Source organism: Daktulosphaira vitifoliae, unplaced genomic scaffold, assembly GCF_025091365.1.
Source record: "Daktulosphaira vitifoliae isolate Bord-2020 unplaced genomic scaffold, ASM2509136v1 Scaffold_5, whole genome shotgun sequence".
Lineage (NCBI taxonomy): Eukaryota > Metazoa > Arthropoda > Insecta > Hemiptera > Phylloxeridae > Daktulosphaira > Daktulosphaira vitifoliae.
The window spans coordinates 22,350,050-22,359,330 of NW_026099576.1; the positions used below are offsets into that span (position 1 = coordinate 22,350,050).

Genomic DNA, 9,281 nt, shown 5'->3' on the forward strand with positions numbered 1-9,281 from the left:
GAAAAAAAAAAAAAAAAAAAAAAAAAAAAAAAAAAAAAAAAACACATCACAGTAAAACCAATACCTTCTCAGCTTCGCATCGAAGCTAAAATTATTATTTTGATTTGTTAATATTTGAAAAAATTATGGCAGTTCTAAGAAAAAAAGTGAAAAAAAATGAAAAATTTACCGTTTTTTTGGTAATTGGTCCAGTGAGAGTTGAGAAAAAGTGGCAACAAACATAAAAAAAAAAAAACACGGCATAGTAAAATTAATGCCTTCTTAGCTTTGCATCGAAGCTAAACTGTGTAATTAATTGTTTTGTTACTGGTAATTGTATTTTTTTTATTTCTTGTATATTTAATTATATGTTGTTATAATTAAGTTTCTAATTATAAAGGAAAAAATGTCATATATTAGTAATTTATTACATTGTGACATTTGAATAATCGGAATTTGAACAATTTGGGACGTTTGAATGTAACTTAATTTTTTTTAGCAATAAATGCTGTGTAAACTTTTATGTTATTTTTATTTAATATATTTACCATATATATATTACTTTTCAGAAGATGAAGATAATATTGTATACTAAACTGGGTCTTTTTTAATACAAATATAAAAATGAAACTTCTTATTTGGAAATTGAAATTTTTCTTTATAAAAAAATATTGTTATTTTTAACGAATGATTTTAAATATACGTGGAATGAAAAAAAAAAATGTATCTATAAATTATCTATTTTTGTATTAAATCAATTTTTTAAAACATAACAGATCAAAATAACTTAAAATATTATCTTTTTAATTGGGAAGTTTATTTTAAATGAATTGGACACACTGTTAACTAAAACTAAAATCACATAAACGATTTGTGATGTGGTTCATTTTGCATTATATACTACGACGTTACTTAACTGGCTAGTTAATATTGCGGTTAGAAAAGAATTTCTAATTTTTTTAATTAACCTTAATTGTATGTCATACTTATTTTAAAATAACAACTGTGTTTTTCAATAATTACGTATTAATTCACTTAATAATAATGAACTATAACATCTTTATACTAATCTTAGTAGTCGACGCAACGAAGGGACTGGAAAACAATAATAAAAAACATGCAATTCAATTTTTAAATTTATTTTTACAAAGAAGTAGGTGGGATGTTTCAATGAAAATGGTATATGATTATGAAAACAAAAATTATCTTTCAGTAGATGAAATATTAATTAATAAAGAAAAAAATGTTCAAGGTTACATCGTCAATGAAGAAAATGTTGACCAAAAACTAAGAGAATCAATATTGCTTATTAATAATGAGTACACCATAAATTTAGCATGGATCGTGGATCACTTAAAATGCTTTGCTATTCTTTGTGTTAAGATTAAAGATTGGGATAATATAGTGTTAGATCCATCTCGTTACATTAAGTGTGTATATTTATTAATACCAAGTATTATGATATGCGAGGAACTTATAAAAAGTTTTATCAGTGCAATAAATTTCCTAAAGAATTTATTAAATATCGAAACCAACCCAATTATTTTAGATAAATTAATAAAATTTGTTGGATTGGTAAGTAAAGAAATAAATGAAAATGAATATTTATATGTGGACAAAATAAATGATAATTTCAAAGCCGAGTACGTAGAGAATAATAGTAGTTTGGACAATATTGTCCAAAACCTAAATATTAAAAAATGCGATATTCGTTTAAATAATCATTATAGAGATTATGAAATATATAAAAGAGTTAATAAAAAACCGTCATCGTATACTTATATCGATTTCTTAAATTATAACTTAAATGAAGGTATTATGAATATGAAGAAAAAATTTAATACTATTTTTGCTATTTAGACAAAAATAAAAATGAAACTTCTCATGTTAATAATTTGGAAATTGAAAAAGTTCTATAATAAAAATTTTTTTTTTAACTAATGATTTGAAATATATGTGGAGTATAAAAAAAAATAAAATATATCTATAAATTATTTAATATTGTGTTAAGTTAACTTTTTATAGCTTTTTAAACATAACACATCGAATTAATATACATTAATTATAATTAATTTAATATGTTAAATGTTTCAAAAACAACGTGTAATATTTTAATTATTTCTTATCTCCTTTTATGATTTATTAAGTAATATAAAATTAATAGTCATTAAAATTGCTTACGAGAACGATTTTATTTTAATTAAAACTATTTCATCGTAAAAAAATCTTTAACTGATTTTTATTTAAATATATTGTAAATATTCAATAAATTTATTGAATGGTGGACAATACTTATCCATCTGTTCTGCATATAGGACCATGGTATTTATAATATTCTTACCTCTCATTTTAACATCAATTCATTGTAACAGTTAACAATGACCTTAAAGTCTCAGGTTTAGGAATTTAGATCTAAATTTTTTATAAATCCATCCATTCTAATAAAAACAATTCTTTGTTTAACACTCTAGCATACTCCGCTTCCTATAGTTGTAATAATTTAAATACTACGATGCTCCGTTGAATGAACAGTTTTTAATTCTAAGGCCACTAACTTTGATATAAACTGTAATTTAAATTGTATGTATATATGGAAAAACTATTTGTAAATCACTATTATTTAAATAGTATTTATAGGTGTTAATGTTCAACTTGATTCTTGATCTTTTTGTAACTACTAGTTACCTAGTTAGAAAAACACATAATAGATCCTTACTATTATATAAATGCATTAGTCAACTAAAATCATTTTTTTTTCACATCAAAAATATACTTTTATAAATACATTTTTCAAGTTTTTTGAGTCAAACAATATTTTACTTCACAAAAGTTAAAAATTGTCTATAGTTTTCAAGAATAATGAATCATTTGCAGAAAAATAAGGATTTAATAAATTTAAATCGTTCACTTGAAATTTTATTTCTATTAAGAAATCAATAATAATAATAATTCACATGTAACTGATTTATAAGGCATTAATTGTTTAGGGATACTACGAATCCGGATCAAAATCACGATATTGGAAATCATTCTTATTCAACCGACCAGAAGCATCAAGTCTTCTACTTTATGGATTCTGACTTATATACTAATACGACTAAGTGAACGAAAAAATAGTTTTAGTATGCAAATAATATGAGTTTTTGTTAGTTACAATTTTAATTAGTAATTATAACTACTAATATAAATATCTAGTGTTTGATATAATTAACTCAAAAACTAGGTTAAATAGAAAAGATTTGAAGCCATATTGAAATTGGCGTCAAAATTCCTTATATAATTTATATAAAAATAGCAAATAAGAAATTGGCTGATGTACTGTATTATTAACAAACATTCGTAATAGCAGCATTTATTTATTAATATAGATTCGACAATAATCGACAAATATAAGGGTAAATAATTGATCCACTAAAAATATTTAACACCAACAATTTTTTAGTTATTATTTGAAATATATTCTTTATATAACCAGAAAAGTTTCCTTACATGTCTACATGTTGAGGATAGTTAAATATTGAAAATAAAATATTAATTTGTGTTTTAAAAGAAAGATAAACTTGTCCAATATTTTTTTAAACAAAATCTAACATAGTTTGGTATGAAGTTAAATTTTTGGCAAAACTAATTTTGGCCTGGATTATTAACGCATATTTTTATACCGACTGTAGGTAGAGTAATAACACACATGATCTTAAAATTTAGTTATAGCTAAAAAAATGCTACATTAATCTTTTAAAAATAGAAGTATAATACACAGATAGGTTAATGAGATATTAATGTATCTTTTTTCTTCTTTTGTCATCACTAATAATAATCATTATCATCAAATAATATTTTTATTTCATAAAATAATAAATTATGCAACAGTAAATGTCAGTGTTTATTTTAAATAACATATTTTAAATCAAAGTATCTGTTTGAGTGTTTAAAAGGAGAACACTACTTAAGTGTTATGAGTAGATATATATATATAATAAAGAAAATTGTGAGAGATGTTTAGAGTTATTCGTTAATATTTCTATGTAAACATATTATACAAAACATAAAATATTCTTAAACTAATGTTAATACAAGTTAACTAAAATGGGAATATACATCAACAGATTAATTCATAATAATTTACAATAATACAATATAGGTTAGCTGTTTATCCACAGATGGCAGCGACCTGGTTCGCAACAAGATTGTGTGTCTTGCAAATGGCAGAAGCAGAACGACAGGAAACGAAGGTTAGTCTAGTCTAAAAAGTAGTGTATTTTGAGTATCGCTTCATATTATGTAAAGAACCCATGTGTGATACTATGAGTGTATATACACCTATTTGCAATAGTTCAAAAGAACACAAAAACGAAAAAAAAATGATACTATACCGTCACTTTGTTATCAACGATATTCGAGCGAGCGTTTAATTTCGTATGAATAATGACTCGTTTAACAAGTCGCGTGAAACTCGTCCACTTGCTTTACAATGGTCAGACACATATCGATGGGACGGGCAAAACAAAGACACTAAATAGCCGTGTACTCAACTGTATCATATCATAATGATACAAAATTTAACAAAGTCAGTGAAAAGGTTTGGAAAGTAACATCAACAACAGTAAATAATTGTAAATTTAATCATGTAAACCACGAATCTATAAATAAAATGATTTATTAAATTTTATCGGAGTAAATAAAATGTCATAAGTCGTAAATTACTTGTTAATAAAAAATTGTTTATTTTTAATTAAGGAAATTATAATTATAAAATTTTATTTGGGTAGTAAAGATGATACTGAAATTTAGACAGTATATTTATTAAAATAAAACCTAATAAATATTACTCTATTAATATGGGAAATTTTTCATAGATAAATGGAACACACTGTTTTTGTACGAGGCAGCTCGAGCGTAGAACGGGCAGTTATGCATCGTACTAGAATGCCGATTTACCTTAAGCCTATCACATAAAACATAATAACGTTTCTGTTCTTATATTTTAAAATCACCTTACACAAGACATCAAATTAACAGTTCTGTTTGGAAAAAAATTGAATTATTTTAGTAACGGTTCTTCGAGTCAAGTTAAATTTTGTTACTATTTTTTTTTGCTCTCTCATCAACTCTATAGTTAGCGTTTTAACCATGACATAAAGNATAGTTAGCGTTTTTACCATGACATAAAGTAAAAAATGTCATTTTGTATTAAAATCAATTTCGTCTACATTAATATTAAAACACAGATTAATAAACGTTTTTTATTTTTGTATTGAATCGAAGCACCTTCACTAAAATAATTAATTCTTTTACAAAAGGAGCTGTTAATCATCAAAATTTGTAATTAATTTGAATGAAAAATATTCCTTTCTTATTTATCGAACCAAAATCCGCAATAAATGTAGTGTAAAAATGCCGCAAAATGAATAAAAATTACAGTCAAATGATATTCGTGTAATAAGATATATTGTGTATTGCGAAATGAGAACGTTTTTTTTAGTACATCGTGAGTATTTAAAATTTTTATCGGAAACACACGCCAAAGTTTTTCGATTTAAAACCTGAAATTTTTACCAAACCTGTCTAGAGATAATCCAAAAAAATCTTGAAATTTTCATTGAAATTTTTTGATTTTTGACGAGGGTTTTTTTTGTCCCAGCACTATAAAAGGAGAATGAAAGTCTTAAAATTATTATACGTAATGTTTATTACATGTAACGAAAAACATTTTATACGTGTTTATTGCTAATCCTGATAAAAATGTTGATACAGTTATTAATTCAAATTTATGGATATATTTAAATTTTTTAATTTTACATGTGTTAAAAATCGTTTATTTGAGCTAAGTCGCTAACAATTTAACAATTAAACCATAATATTTTTTTTTTTTTCTTTTGAATTTCGCATCCATGAACATAAGAAGTTTCATTTTTTACTTCATCATAAAAAAAGCCCAGATTAAAGTACAATTTTTTTTCCGTATCTTCGATACCTNTTTTTCTTTTGAATTTCGCATCCATGAACATAAGAAGTTTCATTTTTTACTTCATCATAAAAAAAGCCCAGATTAGAGTACAATTTTTTTTCCGTATCTTCGATACCATTTCTTAAGTAAACTTCCATAAATTCATACATTTGAAACGTTTTAGTTAAATTATTTTTCTTTATATACCTATTAAAATCGTCATTATCACGATTTGTATCACCATATCTTTGACCAATGCAATAATTTTGAAATATTTCGATAAAATTACAATTACTCGTATCGTACTCGTCATGGAAGTTATACTGCATTCGAATCACATATGCATCGTCATTTTCATTTATTTCTCTGCTTATCAATCTAACAAATTTTATTAATTCATCTAAAGCAAATGGATTGGTTTTAATATTTAACAAATTCATTAGAAAATGTATTGCACTAATAAAACGTGAAATGAGATTTGTGCAAATCTCAATACTTGGTAATAATAAACTAATACAATACGGGTAATCTACTGAAGTCTTAATATAATTTTTCGAAAAACAAGCACTAATAATACGTTGTACGTGATAAATGATTCAATCTAAACTTCTTATGTACTCATGATTAATAAGTACCATTGTTTCTCTTAACTTTTGATTAACATTATTTTTATCGACGATCGGATCTTTACTATAATTATATTTATGTATTAGTAGTTCATTCGTCGTAATCCAACACTTGCTTATATGGTCATGCATACCTGAATCTGATAAAACNTTAAATGGTCACGCATACCTGAATCTGATAAAAATTCCCACCTGGTTTTTTGTAAAAATGAATTTAAAAAGTTAATTGCATACCCTTTATCATACTTTTTCTGTTGACTCGATACGTTCACTGCCAAGATAAATACAAAGATGTTATAATTCATTCTGATTAATTGATTTTATACGTAATGTATGAGAAATACACTTATTATAATAAAATACCTATGTCAAGTAATAAAGTTTAAATTAAAAAATTAGTTATTTTTTTCTCATTACAGTATTAAGTGGTTGACTAATTGATGGCGTACTATGTAATGTAAAATAAAACACGTCACAAATTCTTGTAGCATATTCAGTTGTTATTAACAGTGTGAACAATTCATTTATAATGAATTTACCTTGATAATACAATAATATTTTTTCATTTACATTACACGTATACAATTTTCTATATGTCAGTCTTCTTACTAGCTTAATAATTAATTTTTTCAATAAATTTATCGGTGAATTAATTTATTAATTAAAAAAATTCATCATTTTAAAAATTAAAATTAAAAAATAATTCTTCAATTTTATTTTTGTTTGGATGAAAAAATATCTTTTCTGATTCATCGTTCCGAAATCCATAATAATTATATGTTTTTAACGTACTTTAAATAAATAAATATAAATATAAATAAATAATACATTGAAATGATAGTTTTTAATGTTATAAGGGTCATTCATATCTAATTCGCCTTATATACGAAATATTATATATTACGAAGTTAAGAATAGACTTTTATTTTAATTATTATAATCTTATTAAGTTCTAGTCCATAACCAGAGTTGAGTATAGACACACAAAATCAAAACTAGCTAAAATAAATATGATTTTAATTTTAGTAGGTTTAGGTTCAGATAAAAATAATTTAATTAATTTTCATCAGGATGAAGATTTTTTTTATCAAACTAATAAGATAGATATTTAACAAGACAATCCTTAAAATTTCAATAAATTCAAATTAATTAATAAATCACGATAGNCTAATAAGATAGATATTTAACAAGACAATCCTTAAAATTTCAATAAATTCAAATTAATTAATAAATCACGATAGAAGGTGATTTTTTACAGAAATATTATAGTTTTTGTTCAATTTCAGCATGCATTTGCACATAGAAGATAAGGTGTCAGAACAAAATATTTTTTCACTTAAAGTATAAAATGTAAGTGATAACATATAACATATGTTTAAACGACGCAGTATATCTGGAACATTTTCAAAAGTAAAGTTGGAAAAATTGACTTTTGTAAAAAGTTTCTATTTTCAATCTCCCTTGTGGGCATGTATAAATTGAATAGTCAAATTAAAAGAAAAATTATCATGACTTATGTTAGTTTATGAAAAAGTTATAGTAGTTTTAAGAAAAAAATTTCTAAAAAAAAACTATTGCCGCACATTAGGTGTTTTCACAATGAATACTCTGCAATTGTTATAAAAAATACAAGAATACCTCAAATATTCGCAACAATTACTTGTTTTTTTGTATTTTTTTACTGAATTGTTTTATTTTAAAGTAATTAAAGTAAAGATATAAAATATTCTTTAATCTCAATACACCACATTATCTTTGTTAAAAATATTTAAGACAAATTAATTTTTTGGTATGTATTTCATAAAAATAAACAATTAATAAAAAAAAAAAAAATAATATTTATTTTAGAAAAGTATCATATTATATTTTTAAAGTATCATATTATATTTTTAAAGTATCATATTATATTGCTATAAAATTTAACAAATTTCGTGAAAAAATTAGAAAAATAATATCAAGATCAACTATAAATAAATATATACATTACAGTAAATTCATTCAAAATCACGACGAATTTATGAATAAAATAATTTATACAGGGTGATTTTTTTATCATAACCCACTCAATTACTTACAGAATAATAATAATTTAAACATTTTTTTTTTTCATTATTTTTAGTTACACATTATTCTTGAATTTTAAACATATCATTTGGCTATAATATTTGGTAAAAATCGACTCGTTGCAGGCTTCATTTAGCAATCAAAATTATAATTTTGTAGATAGAATGAAATTTAAAGCTTCCATTGCGTTAATAAACAAGCCACTCTTTTTCCTTTTGTTATTTATTATAAATAGATTATAAAATTAATTTTCCATGTATATGTATAATTAGTGATCACACGGTACATAATATTTCTGTTAATATATTTTAAATTCGCCTTATACAATTTAAATATCATTAATTAAAGAATTTCTATAATTTTATCTAAAAAATAGTTCTATTAACAAGCAATTTCCAATTTTCGATATTATATACTCCTATAAAATTACTGGTCTATAAATTTATACAGGATGATTTTTTTATCATAACCCACTCAATTACTTACAGAATAATAATAATTTAAACATTTTTTTTTTTTATTATCTTTAGTTACATATTATTCTTGAATTTTTAACTATGTAATACTTTTTAAGTTCATCCCTTATGCCTTGGAAGGGGGTCAACTTTGTTTTTTTAAATGGTAACACATATTTTTAATTTAATAAAATGTTTGAGTTTTTAATT

At 23.4% G+C, this 9,281-nt stretch overlaps 1 protein-coding gene and 1 long non-coding RNA gene across 7 annotated transcripts in view; one reads left to right on the plus strand and one right to left on the minus strand.

The window, feature by feature from the left end:
* Positions 1 to 9,281, plus strand: part of LOC126906820 (piggyBac transposable element-derived protein 4-like) — a 99,828-nt gene that overhangs the window by 12,992 nt on the left and 77,555 nt on the right. The window contains exon 4 of one of the 5 annotated variants that reach the window (XR_007704352.1): positions 2,967 to 3,178. The exons of 3 other annotated variants lie outside the window; for them this stretch is intronic. The gene's annotated coding sequence lies outside the window, so the exon portion shown is untranslated. Of the gene's footprint in view, positions 1 to 548; positions 680 to 2,966; positions 3,179 to 9,281 lie in introns of those variants that run through there. One more of the 5 variants, XR_007704351.1, reaches the window with a different exon arrangement.
* LOC126906835 (uncharacterized) lies at positions 3,868 to 7,046 on the minus strand. Of its 2 annotated transcripts, XR_007704356.1 has the most exons (4): positions 6,722 to 7,041; positions 6,063 to 6,686; positions 5,541 to 5,953; positions 3,868 to 4,619 (listed from the first exon to the last, which is right to left on the minus strand). It is a non-coding gene; the product is annotated as an uncharacterized LOC126906835 (long non-coding RNA). The 2 variants fall into 2 exon arrangements; XR_007704355.1 differs by lacking the exons at positions 3,868 to 4,619; positions 5,541 to 5,953 and having other exon boundaries at positions 5,955 to 6,686; positions 6,722 to 7,046.